The sequence below is a fragment of the Scaptodrosophila lebanonensis genome, unplaced genomic scaffold (genome assembly GCF_003285725.1).
Source record: "Scaptodrosophila lebanonensis strain 11010-0011.00,11010-0021.00 unplaced genomic scaffold, SlebRS2 tig00000021-arrow-arrow-pilon, whole genome shotgun sequence".
Lineage (NCBI taxonomy): Eukaryota > Metazoa > Arthropoda > Insecta > Diptera > Drosophilidae > Scaptodrosophila > Scaptodrosophila lebanonensis.
The window spans coordinates 147,840-171,919 of record NW_022060535.1 but is presented as its reverse complement, the minus strand read 5'-3'; positions in this window follow the sequence as shown (position 1 = coordinate 171,919).

The following is a 24,080-nucleotide window of genomic DNA, read 5'->3' as shown; positions in this document are numbered from 1 at the left end:
CAAAGTTTTAGCTATGCCTCCATGAGCTGTGACAATATCATCATGCACCGTTTAATAACTTCATTGGTTAAGCTGGTGGGAATCCACAGCTTCCAGTTGGTTTGTCTGCTTAGTTCGGATCCATCATCATGTTCTGTTCCAACATAAACAACCTATCAAGGTTCCTTAAATCAGGATAGCTTGCTTCGTTCTCGCGAATTTTCGTTTTTAAGTTCTCATACTCGCTTTCGTCAAAATCAGGTGAATTTAAATCTATTTCCGGTTGAATAACTTCTAATCCTGCAACTTCTTCCGAAACTGAACGAGATAACGCGTCGGGAACTATATTTTCTCTACCTCGACGATGACTTATAGTAAACGCATAGCCTTGTAGTTTCATCGCCCATCTTGCCAGTCTGCCTTTTAAATTTTGTTGCTTCATAAGCCAAACTAAACTGGCATGATCTGTTATGACTTCAAATTCTTGCAATTCAATATAACACCGAAATCTTTCTATCGCTTCGAGTGCCGGTAGGCATTCGCGCTCAGTAACACTATAGTTACGCTGGGCGGTATTCAGTTTCTTTGACATAAAAGCAATCGGCTGCTCTGCCCCATCTTCTGACAATTGCACTAACACTGCCCCAATACCATAGTCACTAGCATCACAATGCACGTAGAATTTCTTTTTAAAATCAGGGTTCTGAAGCGCTGGTGCTGAGGTAAGCAAGTTTTTTTAATTTCTCAAAGGCAATTTGAGCCGCGTCAGACCAAGCAAATTTCTTTTTGGTAGACAGGAGTTCGGTTATAGGAAACACAACGTCAGAAAAGTTATTTATAAACCTTCGATACAACTTGCAACTCCCATGAATCCTCGAGCCTGTTTTAATGTCTTGGGAACTGGCCATAACCGAACTGCATCGACCTTACTCGGATCAGTTGAGATACCTCCACGACCTATTAAATAACCTAAGTATGGTACTTCGATTACACAAAACTGTGTCTTCGTTATATTTAATGTTAAATTAGCTTTACGAAATTGTTCAGACAATTTTATAAGAATCGACAAATGGGTTTCAAAATCTTCAGAAACTACACAGAGGCCATCCAAATAACCAAATACACAATGCTTCAACTCTGGTGGTATAAGTTCATCCATTAGTCGGCACATGGTTTGCGGAACATTACAAAGACCAAAAGGCATGACCGTAAACTGATAGAGCGGTCGGCCTGGTACCGTAAATGCGGTTATAGCTTTTGACTCTTCTGTTAGGCCAATCTGCCAATATGCATCCTTTAAATCAATTTTTGTAATAATATTTGCTTTAGGCAGTCTTGCAAAAATGCTATCAATGCTAATCAGGGGATATGCGTCTTTTTTAGTGAGCTGATTTATTTTTCGTGCATCTAAACACAACCGCACTTTTCCTGGTTTTACAACAAGACGCATGGGTGAGCTCCATGGGCTATAAGATTTCTCAATAACTCCTAGCTCCAGCATTCTATCAATTTCTTTATACATCAACTTTTCTACAGCTGGGGATACAGGGTAGAATCTTTGTTTAACTGGAGTGGCGTTTCCTACTTCAATATGGTGTTTAATTAACGATGTTTTACCTAATCCCTGTCGTTCAATATTTGGAAACAAGCGAATAACAGCCTCAAGTCGGGTCTGCTGCTCATTCGTTAGGGGAAATTTATTTTCATTTACGGTGTTCTCTTTATTTGGTATTGGCAACTCGATCTCTGATATAAGACCAGGGGCCAATTCAAACGTTTTCCAAAAATCAATTCCCAATATTACCCGCTTATCTATTGATGGTATAATATAGAACGTAATAATTTTATTGGTATCCCGATAATTCACTTCGGTCTTGATTAAACCTATAACAGGATGTTTCTTTCCATCAGCTGTCTTGACACCTGAAACCATCTTACTGTATTGAGGGCTGCCAGACCAATCGATCCTTGCTAAATCTGCTCCTATACAACTTATGTTCGCCCCAGTGTCCAGTAGTCCATGCTCCGAGAAATTCAAAAATGATACCGGAACATACAAACGACCGTCAGAAGCTTCATTAATAACTGATGAAATTAGTAACTTTCTTGCTGTCTTTACTTTTGTCCAGAAGTTACGCATTCGAATGGTTGAACGTTTAGGTAAATGTTTAATGCTAGCTACTGAGGTTTTAAAAATTCTCTCACGAGCTGCCTTATAATTTTCAAATCTTTCATGATATGGTCGTAAAGGCCATAATTTAGGATTATCAATAGTGTATGTATGTTTAGTCTGGGGTTTTAATACTACCTTCTCTATCGGAAGTAAAGGCTGTGTAGGTATTTCTGCCGACACCAAGTTTTCTTTAGAAGCAATAAGTGTTTTGGGGCCACTTGATTGCTTCCAATCAAGGGTCCCTAATGGAAGTTTCCCGCCCGTCGCTGGCATACTTCGCACTGTGGCTTATAGACGTTCTTCTCACCGCATCCATAACAAAAAATTTTCCTTTCCTGTAAACACATGTCCCAAGGATGCCCTTCGATATCACAGTTCCAGCACACTAATTTCTTAGGGACGCGCTGAACGGCTTCTATCTCAAGGTCTGCACTTTCTGCACTCATAACTTGAAAGTCCCCTTCCATGCCTGCAACAGTCCGTCTATATAACGTCGGAACTGCATTATTTTTCGCTGGGTGTCTAAATAGGTTTTCTTCCATAAATTGTTCGCGCTTTAAAGATAATTGACGTAAATGAGCCACTGATACTACCGAAACGTATAAAAGTGCCTCCCGCATATCTGGCATCATATTTCGCCGTAAAAGTTGAACCAGACGATAATCTTCTAATGGCATTGACAGACGAGATGCAAGCCTCATAATATCGTCATAAAAAACATCAAAGGACTCTCCTTTTTTCTGCTTTCTGGCTCTAATTTTTTCATAGATCAAATCATCATCCTTGTTATCCGCATACTGACTTTTAAAAGCTTCGCAAAATTCATCCCAAGTGACTACATTATGCTCTTTCCGATATCGCCAGTACCAATCTCTTGCCCTTCCTACAACAACGACGCATTATATGCATTTGACTCCGTTCCTAAAGATAAACTTGGTCTTGGAGGAGATACCTCAGTATTTGGAGCTTCGTGAGCCCTGGATCGTTGGTTCTGCCTAGGAATCTCTTGTCTATACAATTGTAAGTCTTCCATTTTACGTTCAAATAGATTTTCTATCTGCTCGAAGATGAAATGATAATCTATCTGAGGTTGTTTATTTCCGTTAACTGAAGGCATTCGTTGCGGTCTTTCTCCTCGGTATCGAGAAGCCGCTGATCTGGGAGGACGACCCTTACGAGTGACTGCTGTTGCTTCGTTCTCCTCGCCTTGATTTCCACCTAAGTCGATGGTGGCGTTCAAGCTTGCTGCTTGTCCGGTTTCCACGCTATAATGTTCTTGAAGTCCCTGCGATACTTCTTTTGTCTTACTACGCGTATTATGTGTCTTTGGTATAGCTCCCCTACCTTCCACAGTACCCACACCTCCTTTCTCCTGAGAGGACAAGTCCTCTGCTGAAAGCAGTGATTTACAACTCGGACATTCTCGTGTAGTAGCTGCATAGGTGGTTATGCAGACTCTATGAAAAGGGTGGTCACACTTGGTGACAACTATATCTTGTGTTGCATCCAATGGCTGAGCGCAAATATTACAAATGATATTTGGCCTAGGACTTGGATTTCTGAGATTTTCCCTACTATGTGACAGTCTCATTATGATATATTTGATTGGAAGATTAAAATTACAAATTAATGTTTTTCTTTGCCGCTTTTTTTATTTTTTATTTTAATCAAAATTTTTTTAACGTTGTTTATAAAATGTTTCTTTCCTTATATCGTAAGTAGAGGTGAAATGGTGAAGGGTGTAATAATGGTGCTTTTAAGTTTTTCAAAACCCGAAATTACGATGTGTACAACTGCTGCAATCTTCGAGTGTTTTCCTGCTCTACGCCTATTTTCGCCCAGGCGGACGGTCTGTCGGTCAAGCCAACAAGTCGTATTTCCTGCCTAGACAAAATCTGCACACGCAAGATAGTAATAAAACTCGAAATGCTGTTTCATTCTATGGTACAAATCTCGGTTATCCCAAACGATTTATAATTCCAGTAGTAGAAAGCTATTAAACTAATAGTAGCAATATGACAAATGACAATCACCCAGTAGAATACTTGACATAATTTAATACCTGCATGAATCCGTTACCATAATACACCGGCATGCTTAACGGATGATACTTTGGGTCTTGCCCAAATTCATAATTCCAGCTAAGTTGCAGACATATTTCCTTGCCCCAGCTACCAACAACTATTGCGGTCATGAACTCGGACTTGCCAAGCTTTGTAATTCCATTCAATAATGCTGATACTATGAACAGATCTTTAAGAATATTTTGGGATTTGTTTTCTAAGAAAGTTAATAGTCAGTGTTTTCACTTAAATCAGGAGTGGTCAATCTGGGTCACAAGCCCCAAGAAGCTTTCCAGCGTCCCAATAAAAATGGACCAATACTATAACCTCCAAAGATGAAGATACTATCATTTACATCCATCCGCGACTGCATCTGTATACAATATACACACATAGTTCCCGTTGGGCAGTCAATTAGATGTAATATCTGATTACGATTCTGAAAGAAATGCATGACCGGTAAAACAAAATTCATCCCTGAGCTAAGGTGAACCTAGAAACAAATAAATCGATTGGGACAGCAAACAGCCTGTGGGGGGGTTCGTTGATTCATTTGATTCTGCCATTAACTCGTCGTATGCACATAGAATAAAGAAATGAGTCCGCAATGCCTTAAATGTTGCAAAAAAATTAACTGGGCAGATTATGACCCGAAAGAAAGAGAAAAAGGAGTTAAGAAAGGAGGAAAAGCCCTATATTACACCTCTGAGCTACTAGATATTATCGTAGCTAGGCTTCTTTACCCACCCTACCATGATTTTCCTTTAGCCAAATATGTGGAAAATCCCTAAAGTTTCTACGACACCATATTCCCCGTCTACATTACTTTCAAGGAAATTTACTCAAAATTTACTCATTCATGATAATATACATTTATTTAGATAAAGATGGAAAAATTAATTGTAATAACGCTCATTTCAAATTTTAAGATGCGAATTTTATGTGCCTTTAATGGCGAAAATTGTTTGAAAAGTATACAAAGTTATCAATAATAAGAAGGGTTTAAAGTATAATACAAAATGGTTACAAAAAAAACTAACTTCAAATGATTATCTTCCAAATTAAGTATAATAATAATAATATAAGTACTATGCGTTTCATTTCATGTTTAACTAGGTGTGCACCACGTTGAGTGGTTGGTTACAACGACAACGTTATGTATAGATTTCTGCGTATTCGGCTCGCTCACATATTCGATGCCTCAGCGGATAAGTATAATCAAAACAAAGTACAGGAAAAAATATGCTTTACCCGTTTCTATTTTCGTTCAGGCGCATATGCATAAAAATTCAAACAGCTGATAACTGCAACCCAAGTATTGCATTATGCATTAGTTTGGTATACAAACTCAGATGGAGTTTGCATTTGGCATTTCAATATGTAATATACATAGGTTTAATATTTGAATTATTTGGAACGGTGAGTTCGTTCCGTAATCTCCTCCGAAGGCCTTCGTAGTCGACGCTGATGTAGTTGCTGGAGAATAATTTAAATTTGTGTCGTGTTGGTTTGGGTTGCCAATTTTATCAAACAATACATATCCATCCTACATCGAAGACATGCTGCGGTTTCTTTACATACACTTGCTATTGTGGAAATTACTTTAAATAACTGCTTCTGTAGTTAGACAGAAAAGTTCAAATTAATAACCTAACTCAAAATTAAAATTAAACAAATTTCAGATGGCGATAGCCTAACATGGCTATTCGCGTCCTCTCCTTCTTTCTCCTTCCTAGTAAAATGCTGGGTTTAATTTCGCGCTCGACACGAGTGGTGTTGTAGTGAAGAAGCTTTTATGGAGTCCTTGATTAGCAACAGTCGCTTGAAACCTGCTCTGGGAGGCGCTGAATTTCTTGGCCACTCCCTTGGCAATTGCGACAGAGCCTTTAGCCACTTTTAGGTCAGATTCGAGTGCATTCCATGCGGTGCGCGGTTCCTGAATCGGGCACCAAGCTCACAATGTTTGCCTTTATGGTGCCTCACGCTATTGCGCCGCCACTAAATTAATAAAGCTGGCCTTCAATTTGCTGCGTGTGGACTTATTTTTGTTGTTTTCCCTTTTTTTTTTTCCTCGTTGCCAACAATTCTGCACCAAAATATCTATTTCACTGCCCACTTATGGGTAGCTAAAAGAACATAACTTACTATAAAACAATAATATTTGGTGGATGCCTGATATTTACCGAGATTAATTTCTTTATATCAATGACAGAACGAGATTCACGATTTATTTCTTTCTTGACTGCACTAAGTACGTCCGTCGCTGATGCTGGCTCAAAAGGAAAGAAGAACTACGATTGTACTCTCTATCGCTTATAAGCTGTGCTCGCTATGATCCTCTCAGAGAGAGAGAGACAGAAAAATAGCGCGACATCGCATCTGCCAATTTGACATTTGTACTCACGATCATAAGCTCGATGCACCGATAACCCTTAGGTTTAGGTATTGGCTAAATTATGCATCCCTTGTTCACCACATCACTGACAACAACTCTCTCTCTAACATTTGGATGCAACCAAATGAGATTTCAGACGCTGAGAGCCACCTCCAGTGACTATCCACCCGAAACGAGTCTTTTGCAAAAGTGGCAGGTCATTAGCCAATTTAATCTGGCCTACACACAACAACTCGTGGAATAAGTTGGCACCGATGAGCATATCAATTTGCTGTGGCTTGAATAACGCCGGATCAGCTAAGCGGTATATTCCAATGAGATATGTCAACCGTGAAATTTGGTTGGTTATCAGTAATGGAAGGAGCGAACGAAGCAACATAAGTGAACAGTGCAACCATCAGATTTATAACTGACGTCACCAAGACCAGACACGGAGGCCGACAACTTGGTATTTCGAAGTTGAAGCTGGTGAGCGAATTGCGAAGTTATAATGTGCAACTGTGATCCGGAATGAAGCAGTGCACGGCAGGGTACTCAAGTCACAGCGCGATTTTGAATGCTAATGACAGAGGTGGCCAGCAGCACAACATCTGTGCTGAGATTTTGGGCGGGCAATGAAGCAAGCGATGACGGTGAAACAGCTGCGATGAGCGCTACGTGGCATTAAAGACTGAAGACAGCCGCGACTGTAAGCCAGAGGTGGGCTATTGCTCAGGTATCAAATTTTGGGCAGTCGAATTAATAAAATGCAATAAATTATGATGCTTGGCACCACAATTTCTACACGATCCCGAGTTGCATATTCTCATTCTGTGGCCTTTTCTAAGGCAGTTTATTCACAGAGCGGGGGGTTTTGCTTCCTTTAAACGAAGTACAGGCGACAAATTACCAAAAAGTGGGCAACTGTATATTTCATGTGTACTATTGTTACAAAACAGACAACTATTTGTGGATGGGTTACTGGCGACAAACGAGCGTTTGGTGTTAGTGTTTTTCTTTCCCACCTGATAATTCGACGAATGCCATTGCATGCTCGATATTTTCCAATTTTTGGCACCGGCTATCCAGGAACAGAACAGACTCCGGCAGAGACTCGCTCGATCTTCTCATAAATACGCATGTTCCGGGTTGTACTGATGTTATCAGCACAATCCCTACTCCTAGAACAGGAGAGATATGATAGATGCTATCGTCACTGAACAGCGCATAAGGTGGGCTATAAAAACGTTCCAGCCCTATAAATCTCCTGGGCGGAGATCGTCCCGGCCCAACTCCAACACTCCCTGACGCACATCATGCCGTGGCTACTGACAATGCTCAGAAGCTGCCTAGGAATTAACCACATTCCAGCCAGCTGGAAAGAAGTTCATCCCCAAAGCGGGAAAGACATCACACGTCAAACCTAAAGATTTCTCTGGAGAGACTTATAGAAATATACCTTAGGCAGACAATCAATCCGGCTCTAATGACGAATTCGCAGCACGCGTACAGCAAAGGCAGGTCCACGGATACGGCCCTCCACTCTCTGGTCTCTAAAATAGAGAACTCACTTTCGGCTAAGGAGTATTCAGTAGTAGCCTTTCTGGACATTGAGGGCGCCTGCAACAATATACTACCCTCGGCAATCACCCAATCCATGGCGGATCTTGGGGTGGACGTCTTACTAATCGACTTCATCAGCCAGCTGCTCACTAGCGGAGGCGGAGGCGGAAGGCCATACGGTCATAGCCTATGCCGATGATGTGGCCACTAGAAAGTACAAGATCCCGGAACTTGAGGCACCCACTCTAAAGGGGGTCCCCCTTAAATTCAGTCGTAGTGCTAAGTATCTGGGAGTCATCCTGGATAGCAAATTGCACTTGAACGACAACATAGCAGAACGAGTGAAGAAAGCTACGAATGCACTCTACACTTGCAAGAGAGCCATAAGCACCAGTTGGAGGTTCTCACCAGGCATAGTGCATTGGATTTACACGGCCATCAACGGACCAATTCTGCTCTACGGGATCTTGGTATGGTGGCCTGTGCTAAATAAATCGACCGCCCTCACCCTACTCAGCAGGGTGCAGAGATCGGCGGAAGTGAGCATCAGCGGGGCGCTCCGAACTACACCAATAGAGGCCGTTAATATATTTCTTAATCTTCTCCCATTGGACATCGCAGGGAAAGAACTGGCCACGAACTCGGCCCTACGGCTGAGAGAAACCTCTGCTTGGAAGAGCTCAGCAAGAGGACATGCCAGCATACTCCGTCTGCACCCGGGTGTTCCAACCTACACGGACTACTGCATACCCAAACTTATTTTTGAAAAAGAATACGTAGTCAAAATTCCCACTCGGACAGATTGGGAAACCCACCCACACAGGAGAGACAACTTCTACACGGATGGCTCCAAGCTAGATCAGAGAGTAGGTGGACGCGTCTACTCTCCGGACTTGGACATACGATTGTCCTTTCGCCTCCCAGATCACTACAGCGTCTACCAGGCGGAAGTCGCTGCAATACATGAGGTCACAAGGCACCTAGCACCCAGTATGACAGGTTGCAGACCGATATTCATATACTCTGACAGCCAAGCGGCCCTTAAGGCGTTGGAATCCAATGTGGATAACTCCCAAGTCATTACTGATTGCCGTAAATCTCTCAATGAGATGGCCCAGCAAGTCAGTATCACCCTCACATGGGTGCCAGGGCACCGGGACATCGAGGGAAATTGCATTGCAGATGAGCTGGCAAGTAAGAGAACTACCGCATGCATCCCTTCAGACAGGGAAGGAACGGGCATGCCGTTAGCCTCCTTCCGGCTTCTGACACGCAACAATGCGCGGTCTATGGCATAGCAACGCTGGGAGAACACCAACACATGTGTTCGAGCAAAGCTCACCTGGCCAGTCCTTGACGCAAGAAGGACGTACAAGCTTGTAAAACTGAGGCGAACGGATATCTCATTGGTAGTGGGGGCGCTCACTGGTCATTGCTCGATTGGCAGGCACGCTGCGAGACTGGGAATCCCATATAATGACTTCCGCAGAAGCTGCAGAGATGAAGAGGAGGAAGAGAGCGTAGAGCACCTCGTCTGCTACTGCCCGGAACTAAGCAGGCGTCGACTACTTACCCTAGGGAAACCCTTTCTAAACGATCTCTCTGAAGCAACCAACATGGAGTTCGTGAGCCTAATTAGATTCCTAAAGACCACCGGGTAGCTAAGTGTAGACTAAGAAAGATTATATGGCATCACAATGGGCCTTATAGGCCTAAGTGGGAGGGTGAGCGCTATCACCCCGGCCATTGCAACCTAACCTAATCCAAGAACGTCGCAAATTGCTCCTATGACGGTATGATATTTAACGGCGCAACTTCCTTCCACTTTGCCTGTGTGGCAGCATCCACTTTGGCCAAAATTGTCTGACCGACGATGCTGCCAGCTACATCTTGCATTTTTCTCAAGCTTAAAAGTGCACGCATATTTGCGTTTACTTTGTCGGACAACTCTCGCAGCTTGTTTGGAGTTTCAGCCTTTTTGATAACCAAAATCTCGGAGATGTGTGCCGGGAATATAAGACTCTTATTGTTAAACCGCTTGTCAAGTAGATCTAACGCCACTGCGTAATTGGCACAACTTATCTCAAGCGCACGAATCGTATCCAACGCAGATCCCCTTAAACTCGACTGCAAATGCTGCAACTTTTATACATCGGTGAGATCGGGATCCTTCGCGATCACCTTCGCGATCAGCATCGGCGCAAAATCTGCATACTCCGTATATCCTCCACTGAAAGTAGGCAGCTTAAGCTCAGGCAGACGAGACCAGTTTACAATTATAGTGGGCTGCTCATCTTCCTACTTTGCATCCGTTGGATTGAATTAAGCAGGCGGCCCTCTAAGCAGACGACCAGTTCAGCGAAGTTGAAGCGCAAACTGCTGCCAATCTCGTCATAGTCCAGCTCCACCAACTTTTCATGCACCGAATTAAGGGAGGCCTGAATACCTTGTACCATTTCAACACGTTTTTGCAGCTCACTTTCTGAAATATTATCAATTTCAAAATATTTATTTTCTTTTAAATTGAAAGCGTCCATGCATATAATGATTGCTCCTGCAGCAGAGAATATGATGCGCGCGAATAACTGTTTTATCTGCTGATGTTCGTTGCCCTCAAAAACACCGCTGCTTATTGGCGGTACAGTAGGCACTTTGGAACATGCACTTTAGACTTATGTACTCGAATGTTTTTGGTTTATTTACACCATAAATCGATTATTTACATTAATGTTTTTTAACACGATTAAACAAGGTTTTGTGGAATTATTAATCATTAATTATTAGTCACCAAAATGTACAATCATAAGCTTTTTTATGATTCGAGATATGCGAAATTAGGTTATAGAAATAATGGCAAAAATAAGCAAAACAAAATTGTTCAATTTAAAAAAGGTTCCCAATGTTTATTTCGCTGTAGGTAGCGAGCGCCGCATACGATTTGTATGCTTTTACGCGACTTACAAGTTTAGGCTGCTAGACAGAAAGCTAGGCTTCTCCGTACCAGATGCGTTAGCGAAAATGAACAGAATTTGCAGAGTTAGCGACAATAACTAAAAACTTTGTGGCGGCTGCGCAGCATCCTATGCAAATTTATGCCTGGCAACAAAAGGAACGTAAAATGCAGCGTTACAAGAAAATGAGCAATTTGTTTTGAGTTATTTAAGTTACTTATTAACTAAGATGTGCTGCCGGTTTTTGGCGGTTTTTAGCCGCATGACCAAACCATTTCATTATCAGAAATTGTAGGATTTAACCACGTTTCTGAAAACGCAATAATGTTAGAATCAAAAGCAAAACGGCTTCAGAAATAAATTCCCGAGTTTGGACAAAAGACCCCTAACATTCTGATACAGAAAATTAAGCGGAAAAGGTCGCGAGTCTAGTTTTTTGAAGCCAAACCTGACGATGGTTTCGAAGAGAGAGTACTGGCGGTAAAGCAACAGGCAGTGACAAAACTCGTGGAGGCCAGAATTTTGGATCACATATTGTTGAAGGTGAAGAGGGTCGAGCAATTCAAACACAGAATATCGTTGCAGGGAAAATATGCTTTTTAGCCCTGCCAGCATTTATCGGCCCAAAATGGTCTATGTGTATCATGTCGAACGGTCTATCGCCTTTCGGTATGCTATGCAACAATCCAAAGTCTTTTCCTGATTTCGGGAAAGCTATGCACTTCAAACAATTCTCTATGTGTACCATAACTTTTTCTTTCATTTGCGGAAACCAATAGGTCTTGGTGATCGCGTCGATCATCTTACCTCTTCGTATATTTAGGGCATATATGGTATTTATGTGGGAATCCAAGATGCTCCGCAAATAGAGAGAGCAACAAGAAGTGGCCGACGTTACTAAATGTCGCTCTCATTTGTAGCTTTGCTCTCTTGCTATTGCATTTCACCATACTACTCGACAGTTGCCAACAGAATCTCGTTTCGATCTATACTATAAACTATAATTAATAAATAATACAATAATAATTAAAGTGTCAAAGTGAAGAACTTTCGATTACTACATTTGGGGGATAGTCCGGGATGAATTTTGACTTGAAGACAATTACAAATACGTGCGCGATCAATGTTATACAAAATTGTGAATGGTACAGTCGTGAAATTGTTTAAATAAACAAAAAACGAAGTTTAAATAAAGAGACTCAGACGGCTATAAAAGTGCGAGCGAGAGCGAAAGAGACGCCGCAAGCAGATAGCGTCAGAGAAGAGAAACGAGAGGCAACTGCAGGAATGTGCAAGTAACGGCATTTGTGCCTGGATATACATACAAATTGTAGTATAGCAACGACGGTCAACAACAAGCCACGAGAAGCAGAATCGAGTGCGTTTGTGTGTGAAGAGTCGATATCGTGGTTACGCAAGTCTTGAGCCTTTGGTTACGCAAGCGAGAGGGCTGGTGCGTACCACATGAAGTAGTGATCTTGGGCTACACAACGCATAGAATTCGTTCTCTTTGGTGGAGGATTTGGAAGCTGAACGGTTACGCAGGCGAGAAGGCCGGTGCGTACTACGAAGGCTGGAGGTAAATCTGGTTGCTGATTCCAGAGCGGCTACGCAGGCGAGAAGGCCGGTGCGTACTATAAAGGCTAAAAAGAAAAGCTGGTTGCTGAACGGCTACGCAGGCGAGAAGACCGGTGCGTAGAGTGTGGTGAAAAATAGAACATAGATCGAGAGTGCAGACTTGTTACGCAAGCGAGAAGGCTGGTGTGGTGAAACATAGTGAGCTGTTACGCAAGCGAGAAGGCTGGTGCGTGGTACGAGGGAAAGCTGAAGAAGAACTGACAACTCGGTGAATTCGGTGAGATAAAATTTGGGTGGCTAAATACAGAAGCCAGTTTTAAAGACAACGGAAATTTTGCTGCCGCCGCTAAGCGGATAAGTTGTGCACTTTTTGGGCAACAGAAACAAGAAGAAGCATAACAAGAGCACTAACCATAGTGGCTAGTGACAAGAGGAAGCATAACAACAAGAAGAAGCAAAACAACAAGAAGAAGCAAAACAACAAGAATCAAAAGAACAAGCGCATTTATATACACAATATTTGGGATATTTTTAAGATTGCATTTGCATCATCACTACTAACCTTAGTATTCCTAAAGTATTTTCCTAACAGTAGAGAGCTAAGTAAACTCATTACATTGTAAGATGGATAGGAACGAGATTTTGAACCTTCGTGTCGAGAGTTTGCGAGCAATATTAGCCGAGCTGCATTTAATAACTACAGGGCGAAAAGGTGAATTGCAAGCACGATTGCTTGAGCATTTTGGATTACAAGCCGAATATGAAGATTCAGATGGAGATACTTCCGTAAACACGGCACCATTAATGCGGAGTGTAGAACAGACTAGGTCTTGGTTTTCTCTAAAGGATGTAGAAGGCAGTGTTTCAAAGTTCGATGGGTCAGGCTAAATCGATGGGGGTTTGTGAGATGGAGGAATGTGCAGCTACAGTGCAATGGAATCAATTACAATTGTTTGTGTATGCAAAGCAACTATTAGAATGAGCTGCAAGATCTTTTATTCGCAGTCAGCGTGATATTCGAAATTGGGACTCGTTGAAAGAGGCATTGACTGAAGAGTTTCAGGTCAAGTTGTCAGCGGCAGAGGTCCACCGACGTTTAGGTAAGCGGCGACAGAGAAAGGGTGAAACCCTAAAAGATTTTTATATATAGCAAAGCACACAAATCTCGATGACGAAAGCCTTATTGAGTATTTTGTAGAAGGTATACCGGGATCTATGGCAAACAAATTACTGTTGTTTCAGGCGAAAACTACTAAACAATTAAAAGTCCAAATAGAAGTTTATCAAAAAGCTCGTGGTTCATGCGCGTCGTTAAACAGGTATGAAACACAAGGTGATAAGAGCGGAAGCAAAACAAACAAGGAATGGGTTACAGAAAAAGCACACAAATGTTTTAAATGTGGTGAGACGTCGCATGTTAGAAAAGATTGTACAAGCAAGGATTTTAATTGTTTTAAATGTGGAAAACCAGGTCATCGCGCAGCGCAATGCAAGTCCGATGTCCAAATCAAACAAGAAATGTCGACGAACATAGTGCAGGAGGCGAAGCAGGTAACTATGCCGTCAAGCAATTTTACCGCTTCGGGTCTCGAATTAAAAGAAGTTGTCCATGGTTCAATAATTTTTAAAGGACTTTTAGATACTGGAGCGGACTTATGTCTTATGCGCAGATATGTCTTTTTTAAGCTAGGTTTTAAACAATTTACTGGATACGCAAAATGTTTAACCGGTATAGGCGACAATCAGGTTTTTACGTTTGGAAGCTTCGTTCTACTTGGGAAGATTTATGGCATAGAGATGCGAGTTGAGTTTCACGTGGTTCCAGATGAAGACATGGCTTTCGAGGCCATACTTGGCAGGACAATACTTAACAATGTCGATATGATAGTAACTAAAATGGGCACAGAATTGATAAGCAAGGCATCAAAGTAATTTAACAAAATTGTAGGTTTTGAGAATGGTCACTGCAGCGAGTTACTAGGATGAATTTAAGAGTATGTGTATGCTTAGCCTAATAGAGGATGAAATGGGTATAGAGTTAAATTTGTCTCATTTGAAAGTGTCGGAAGCAAATAAAGTTAAGCAATTAATCAAAGTCTATAAGCCTGTTAGAAATCCGAATGCTAAGATTGATATGAAAATCCTATTAACCGATGAGTTGCCAGTATATCAACATCCAAGGCGCATGGCAGTATGTGACCAAAAGATAGTTGACGAGCAAATAAAAGAATGTTTGCAGATGGAATTATAAAGCCGAGCACATCCGAATATGCTTCACCAGTCGTTTTGGTTACAAAAAAGAACGGAAAGAAACGGTTATGTTGCGATTACAGGAAGTTGAATGAGAAAGTGATAAGAGATAATTTTCCCTTGCCACAGATGGATTGTGTCTTGGAAAAGCTTCAAGGTGCATTAGTTTACTCAACATTGGATTTAACAAATGGATTTTTCCATGTGCCTGTCGAGGCAGGTTCCCCGAAATACACATCGTTCGTTACCATGAATGGGCAGTTTGAGTTTCTGTTTGTACCTTTTGGTGTATCAAACTCCCCAGCAGTTTTCACTAGATTTATAATGGCAGTCATGCGGGAGTTGATTGTAAATGGGGACGCGGTCGTCTATATGGACGATATAATTATTCCCAGTAGAGACGTATATGACGGACTCGTAAAACTTGAAAGAGTACTCGAAGTTGCAAGTAGAAATGGTTTACGCATAAATTGGTCCAAGTGCCAGATATTACAAAAGAAGGTGAACTTCTTGGGTTATATTGTGCAAGATGGCACCATAAAGCCAGGCGAAGAAATTCACACAGACGCGTATAAATACGGTTTCGGGGGAGTGTTGCTCCAAAAGGATTCCGAAGATGGAGCTTTTCACCCTGTTCAGTACATGAGTCGGAAGACCACGGCCTGTGAAGAAAAGTATAGCTCTTACGAACTCGAAGTTCTTGCAGTAATGGATGCCTTGATAAAGTGGCGAGTGTATGTATTGGGCATAAAATTTAAAATAGTAACTGATTGCAATGCGTTCACTATGATACTCAAGAAAAAGGATGTTCCATTGCGTGTTGCAAGATGGGCAATGTATCTCCATCGTATCGTATCTCCAATGTATCTGATAGCGAAGCTCATCGTTTAAAGGAAGCTCAACTTTAGATAATTGGACCAAGGTATTGGGAAGCATCGTTGAGGAAAAGGGATATGATGACTTTTACATTGAATTCTTTTTAAAGATCCAAGTCGAGAGATCATAGTCGTACCTACCCAAATGGAAAATGAAATAATATTAATTGCTCATAAGCAAGGCCATTTCTCAGAAAACAAAACACAAGATCTTGTAGAGAAAAACTATTATATTCCAAAGTTGAAAGAAAAGGTTTCTCGCATCGTAAACAGTTGCGTAGAGTGCATTGTAGTTAATGCAAAAGCTGGAAAAAGGGAAGGCTTTTTGGCACCAATAGAAAGGGGGGATAAGCCTTTATCCACTTATCATATTGATCACGTAGGGCCTATGGAATTGACAAATAAACGCTATAACCCCATCTTAGTGATCGTTGACGCATTTTCAAAATTCGTGTGGTTGTATCCGACACGCAGTACTGGGGCCGATGAAGTTATCAGTTGCTTAGAAGGCAGGCTACCAATTTTGGAAACCCCTCTAGGATTGTGTCAGATAGGGGGACAGCATTTACATCACAAACGTTAGAAGAGTATTGCATGACACAAAAAAGAATCCATTTGAAAGAATGCACAAGATTGTGGTGCCTATGCTTTCAAAGCTGAGCCTTGAATGTCCCGGAAGTTGGTACAAGCATTTGGGAAGAGTGCAGCAGGTTATTAATGACACATCACCAAGAAGTACAAATTTTTCACCGTTTAGGCTTTTGGCAGGTATTGAAATGCGCTTATCAGATGATAAAGAAATTAAGGAATTAATCAAGGAAGAGTTAATAGTGGAACTGGAACACGAGCGTAATAACATACGTGAACAGGCCCGTGAAAATATACAGAAGCTACAAAATGAGAATAAGAGATAGTATGATTCCGAAAGAAAGACTAGTCGTGTATATAAAGTGAATGATCTGGTGGCTATTAAGCGCACACAGTACGGAACAGGATTAAAATTAAAAGGAAAGTTTTTAGGTCCTTATAAAGTGGTTAAAGTAAAGAATCATGGCAAGTATGAGGTAGAGAAAGTCGGAATTGGAGAAGGACAATGCAAAACATCGACTGTTTCAGAATATATGAATCCTTGGGACCCCTTCGGGTCGAAGGGTACGTCAGGACAGCCGAATGTGGGAATCCAAGATGCGCCACAAATAGAGAGAGCAACAAGAAGTGGCCGACGCTACTAAATGTCGCTCTCATTTGTAGCTTTGCTCTCTTGCTATTGCATTTCACCATACTACTCGACAGTTGCCAACAGAATCTCGTTTCGATCGCATCGTTGAACCATCGTCGTTTGTAAATTAAGTTAATCCAATATATCCATTACCCACAACATTAACTATCGTCATTAAACGATATAATATAACCATAATATAATAAGCATATTGTTACCAAACAAACTATAATTAATAAATAATACAATAATAATAAAGTGTCAAAGTGAAGAACTTTCGATTACTACATTTATATAATACCTGATCTATCATACTATCTGGTACATAAAACATAATTCGGTTGTCATTCGATTTTCTAAAAATTACTCCATTTCTCATTTCAAACAATTTATGCTCTTCTTTTTCTAACAATTTCCTGATATCCCTAAGTTTCTCATCTCTACTCTACTACTCTCTACCTCCCTTCGTACACCTGCTCAATGCATCCACATGTTGCATTTGCTTCCCTGCTTTATGCACTACTTGTAGCTCATAATCATAATTCTGGAGCTCTAACGCCCATCTGGCAATTCTTGGGTTTAGCTCTATCTTGTTTAACGTCAATGTCAAAGAGTTACAGTCTGTCAATATCTTAAATTTTCATTCATGCTAATATATCCTGAACCGACGTAGTGCATAAATGATAGCTAATGTCACCAACTCAAAGCTATGGTATTTCGCCTCGGTGTCTGACGTTCGTTTGGAGAAATAGAAGATTGGATGCAACTTCTTGTCTTCTTTTCTTTACATCAGTACCGCCCCAAATACTAACGCACTGACATCGCAATGCAACTCCGTTTCGTCCCTATAATTATATAACGCTAGCACCGGTGCCTTGGATATTTTCTCTTTCAATGTGTCAAAACAATCTAACTCAACTTCTTAAAGCAAAATGATCTTTCCTTTCTTAATAAATCATATAATGGCTTAGTAATTGTGGAAAAATCCTTGATAAATCTACGAAAGTATGAGCACATGCCCAAAAAGCTCTGTACCGCGTGCGTATTGCTTGGCATTGGAAAGTTAGCTACCGCTTCTACGCCTTTTTCATCCACTCTGATCCCCTCACTTGCAATCCGATACCCTAAAATGTATCTCAGAAAGCATAAATTCACACTTTTCCGTTCTGATCTCTAACTTGTTCTCAACTAACCTTCTGAATACTTCTTTTAAAACTTCTAAGTGCTCCTCCACCGTCTCGCTTGCTATCATGATATCATTCATGTATACCGCTACTGTATGATTCTTAATCATGTCAGAAAAAATTTCATTTACGAATCTCTGAAACAGGGTTTGTAAAATGCGGGCAAAACCCGTTCGGGCCCGCGAGAACTACTTAAAACTACTTACACCTACTTAAAACTACTCATCGGCATCGTGACGACGCGTTGCGTGGCTGGCAGCTGTGCGTCGTTACACCTCCCCCTTTCCCCAAAGGGTCGAACGGCCCGATCGATGGTGTTTCAAATTTTGTTAGCATCGCGCCATAATCGAAAGGCAGATGTGTAGCAGCTGGGTGGCAGCGCTGCCACCCGTCGCGTTTGACCACCTGTCGACGCCACTTGTAACTTCACAGTCAGCTGCTCGCGCTGTCATTCTGTCGCATCGTTGCCTTCGCTCTCCATTTCCGCCACGTGTTTGAATTTCAAATTCTGGGGTGCGGAATCTGTTGGTGATTGCTGGGCAACGAGCTACATCTCGCAAAAGTACTGACTATACTTTCCAGCCTGCAATGCCTGCCGCTGATGGACTACCTGTAGCACGCAACGGCTAATTATGTGCCAGCGGCATGCACGGTGTACATCTTATACTGCGTCGACTGCAACCAGTGCACCGGGCCTCCCATCGGTGCCGTTGAGGTATCATTTGTGCTATATGTGGCTGAAACGTAATAAAATTCGATTATGTCTGCAGGATTACGTGGACGTTATTCTTTAGCTAGGAGTGCCTGCTTTGGTTGCCCCGACGCTTGCCCGCTGGCCTGGCTGTGTCGGCGTCGCCGCCATGGCTGCCGCTGCCTCCGCTGTTTTCGTCACCTGTTGCCGCGGCTGCCATCGTCGCCACTACTGCCTTCATCAACGTAGCCGCAGCCGCTGCTGCATTGGTGCCGCTGCTGTTGACGTCGCTACCTCTGCCGTTGCTGCGACCGCTACTATCGTGTTGCTGCCGCTTACGCTGTTGCGGCTGTTGTCGTGGCTGTTGTAATGGCTGTTGAGAGATTTTCAGTGGCATGGTCCCCATACCAGCGCAACTGCCGCTGTCGCTGCACTCGTCGGCGACGCTGACGTCTGCATTCAGCGCTTTCAGATCTCGCACATGTGCTGTTCTACCTCTGCCGCCCGCTACTGGTCGTAAGCACACTATGACTGGGGATATAAATGCACGCACTGTGAATGTCCCATGTGCGTGGATGCCTTGGTTCTCTCCCAAATAGATTGAAAGCCGGTGAGTAGCCCGTTGCGTCTGAAAGTGCTGTATTAATAGCCAATTGTGCTTCCGGCAGTTGCTCGTCCCACGTGTTGGCTGCCCGTCCGCCAGCTGAGCAATCAATGTTTTGACCGTTCTATTGGTCCGCTCCGTTCAGCGCGCGACTTGTAAACTGGGCTCCATTGTTTGTGATGAGTTTTCGCGGCGTCCCAAACCGTGCCAGGATCCGCTCTCGTAGGGCCAGCTTCACTGCCGCCGCTGATGGGGACCAGTTCTGCCCACTTGCTGAACTTATCCACAAGGACCAGTAGGTACGAGTTGCCCCGTTTGGACAGCGGCAGCGGCCCTACGAAATCGGCGCATACGACGTCCCACGCTGCCTCCGCTGGTTTGAAATGCATCTTGCCTGCTGTCAGCTGTTGCTGGGCTTTATAGCGTTGGCACAACAGGCACTGGTGCACATATTTCGCGACGTCGCGATACAGACCAGGCCGATGGTATCGGTTTGCGACGCGCGCACATGTTCGGCGTACTCCCATATGGCCCGCCGTTGCGTCATTGTGGCATTCTCTCAACACCTCCTGTCGTAAAGGCGCGGCCACGCATAGCCTCCATGGTGACACCTCATCTTCTCCCAGCACGTTGGCGATGCGGCGGTACAGCCTGTCGTTCTGTATGGCGTAATCTGGGTATTTGCCGGGGCTCTCCAACACCGCTGCCGTCAGCCGCTGTAGCCATTTACAAGTTGACGCTGCCTCTGGCAACACGTGTGCGCGGCCGGCCACCTCGCGCGGCTGCCGTGACAGCGCGTCGGCCACCACGTTCAAGGCTCCTTTTCGGTACTGGACATCGAATGTATACTGTTGCAGCTCCAAGGCCCAGCGTGCAATGCGACCAGTGGGACTCTCGATTGAGTTAAGCCATCGCAACGCCAAGTGGTCGGTCACGACGGTAAAGTGATAGCCCTCCAGATAGTGTCGCAGCTTTCGGATTCCCCAAACAATGGCCAGGCACTGCTTCTCCGTGGCGCTGTAGTTGACCTCTGCTTTCTGCAGTTTCCTACTGGCGTAGGAAATCACGTGCTCCTGGCCGTCTATGTTCTATGTCAAAACCGCGCCCAGCCCATACTCGCTGGCGTCAGTCTGTAGGCAGAAGCGTTGTGGGAAATCGAGCCACGCTAACACCGGCGCTTCCATTAGCTGTCTTTGGATACAATCAAATGCCTCCTGCTGCGGTGTTCCCCAACTCCACTTGTGGTCTTTCTTTAACAGCTCGGTGAGTGGGCCTACCGTTGTGGCGAAATTGGGTACAAAGCGGCGGTACCACGAGGCCATCCCGATGTACTGCCGCAGCTGTTTTAGGTTGGCCGGGGGCTTCAGTTCACGTATGGCTGCCACCTTTTCTGGATCCGTCTGTATCCCGTCTTCTGTCACCAGGTGCACCAGGTAGCGTATGGACCTGCGAAAAAACTCACACTTATCTTGATTTACCCGTAGGTTTGCCGCTCTCAGTCTTCGAAACACCTCCCTCAGGTTACATAGGTGTTCTTCGAACGTCTTCCCAACCACAACTATGTCGTCCAGATAAGCAAACGCGTGTGGAGCCATATCCGGGCCGATGATGCTATCTAGCGTCACCTTCCAGCCCGCTGGAAGGTGGCTGGGGCGGAGTGCAGGCCAAATGGCATCACTCGCCATTGGAAAAGGCCCCGTCCGGGCACTGTGAAGGCGGTGTATTTGCGGTTGTCGGGCTCCATGGGGATCTGCCAATAACCGTTTCGCAAGTCGATGCTGCTGATGTACTTTGCCTGTCGTAACTGTTCGAGAATATGTTGGATCCTCGGAATGGGGTATGCGTCTGGCTCCGAGCGCTCGTTCAGCTGGCGGTAGTCGATGCACATTCGCCACGCCCCATTCTTCTTGCGTACCAGGACTATGGGCGCACTGTACGCGCTATCGGACCGCTCAATGCAACCCTTCGCCAGCAACTCGTCAACCTCGTTGTCAATCACCGCTTGCATCGCCGGATTCCTCGGATAGTAGCGCTGTTTAATGGGCCTGTCGTCTTTCGTGTGTGTCACCACCGACGATACGCCCACAATGTTCTCAAAGCGTGGTAATTCCTCCTGAAGGAACGTGGCAGCCTGAGCAGCCTGTTCATCTGTCAGCGTAGCCGCCGATGGAGCAATTGGCTCTGTGGTCACCAATGCCGCACATAGTACTCTGCGGCGCGCCTGACGCCTTCTCCGCCGTCGTCGCTCACGCACATCTCGCATCTCCAGTTTGTGGCTGCCGGCGGTGAGCGTACCATAGGCCTTGCTGATGAAATCCAGCCCTAGTGAGAGCTCGTCCTCGCAGCCCGGCAGTGTCAACAGTGGTATCGAGATGCATTTGTCGTCCACTGTTATCGCCGTCATCGTCTCCTCGCAAACAGTTTGTCGCGAGCCGTTGGCCATCGACATCGACACCTCTACACTCCGTACATTCTCCCCACCTGGCTTTCTCAAGCGTCGTGCCAGCGCCGGGCTCACGAAGCTGCGGGTGGCTCCCGTATCCACCACCGCGTCGAGGGCAAGACCACCGCAATCCACCCTCAACACCATCACTCGCGAGCGTTCTGCCACTAGTTTTCCTGCATGGGCTCGCCTATTGGCGGTATGTGGCGAGCCCCCCTGGCGTTTCCCGCTCTGCGGCGACAGCATTCGTTCGCTCGTACGCCCAGCCTACCGCAATCCCAGCAGTATAGTTGTTGTTGGTCGTCTGTTGCGATAGATGAGCCTCAGCTGCTCCTCTCCGGGCATGTCTGCATCGAGCATCAATTCCAGCATCGCTTGGACGTAGGTCGCAGTGGACTCCGACTCGCCCTGAAAGCGTCGTTGCGCATTCTGTCGCCACCGCTCAATGTGAGGAGCGGCCGGGTACGCTTCTAGCAGTTCCGCGCGGAACTCTGCCCACGACTGCGTCGGGTTTCGCCTTGTGCGGTCCCACGTCAGTGCCGCGCCCTGCAGAATGTTTGGTAACATCGGCACCAAATTATCTACCGGCTCCCCACTCACTTCCGCCTTTTCTTCTAGCCTGCGCAAGAATGCCCGTGGGTCCCCGCTGCCGTCGAAATGCACTCCCCACTGTGCCAACTTCGTGCTCAGGGCTCTTCGCTCCGCTCGTGACATTGTCGAGTGGGCCGAACCAGCCGCGGATGCGGTTGAAACGGCCGGCCCGATCGTTGAGACCATCGACGGTGTGGCGAGGGTCGTTACCACCGTCGTGGCCACGATCTGGTTCGTGGTCACGCATGGCGCCGCTGGCGCTTCTGTCGTATAGGTGGTGGTGGCGGCCACGGTCACTGGTGCAGCCCCAGCTGGTGCTGTTGCCGCTAATGGCCCCGTTGATGGTGTCTTGGGATGCTCGGTCGGTTTTCTCGGCGATGCCGCAGCTTCCGTAGGCGGCAGGTGCATGCCGGGCGAACCTTCCTCTCGCTTGGGGACCTCCAGTTGTGCCTTCGGCGGTACAGGACTCACCGGACGTGACTCATAGCGGGCCGCTAGCAGTTCTAGGCGTGACTGGTGATCCGGCCCCGCCGCTTTCACAAACGTGGCGAACAGTGTTCTCAGCGTTTCCACGGTGCCCGCGTCGTCGATCCCAAACTCCTGCAGCAGCTCGATCAGCTCCTCCTTACTCAACGCTCGCACCCAGCTCGTTCGCACCATCACGAGTCAACAGTTCTCGCCTTACGTTTTCCAACTCGCCGCGTGGTCGCGGTCGTGTTTAACCTCACTTTATTTTGGGGTCCCTGCTCGGGCGCCACTTGTAACGTTGCTCTGGCCCGGGTATACTCGTCGGCCAGAATCGCTGCAAAATTATTGGTTTGGTCCCCCAGAAATAGAGCGAGCCCGCAGTTACCACTCAAATATGATGATTTTCCTTTTATTTCTCCAAATCAAATAGCGAGGGTGCGCTTCAATGCGCGTTTGTTTGCCTCTCCAACCGAACTAACTCCAAAACTCTCTTTCACTTACAACTACTTACACCTACTTAAAACTACTCATCGGCATCGTGACGACGCGTTGCGTAGCTGGCAGCTGTGCGTCGTTACAAGCCATATAACCAGGCCCAATGCACTCATATATACATATGTACAAGTACACAAACACGCATAAGGCACGATTCTGATGTAAATGTATGTATGCATGCATGGAATATTTTATATTTAATTTAGTTAATTAAATTAATTTAGTTAATTAAAAAATAAATTTAGTTAATTAATTAAATAAATTTAGTTAATTAATTAAATTAATTTAGTTAATTAATTAGATTAATTTAGTTAAATTATTAAATTAATTTAGTTAATTAATTAATTTAATTTAATTAATTAAATAAATTAAATTAATTAATTAACTAAATTAAATATAAAATATTCCATGCATGCATACATACATTTACATTTACATCGGCGCCACCGCCGCTGTTTACGTCGTCGATCGCGCTGACGCCTGCGTCGCCGCCACTTTTACCTTTAGGAATTTGGCTTTGCCCTTGAATGCGTATCGCTTCTAGTAATTTCTGCGAAGCTGCTATCTCTTCTTGCAGCT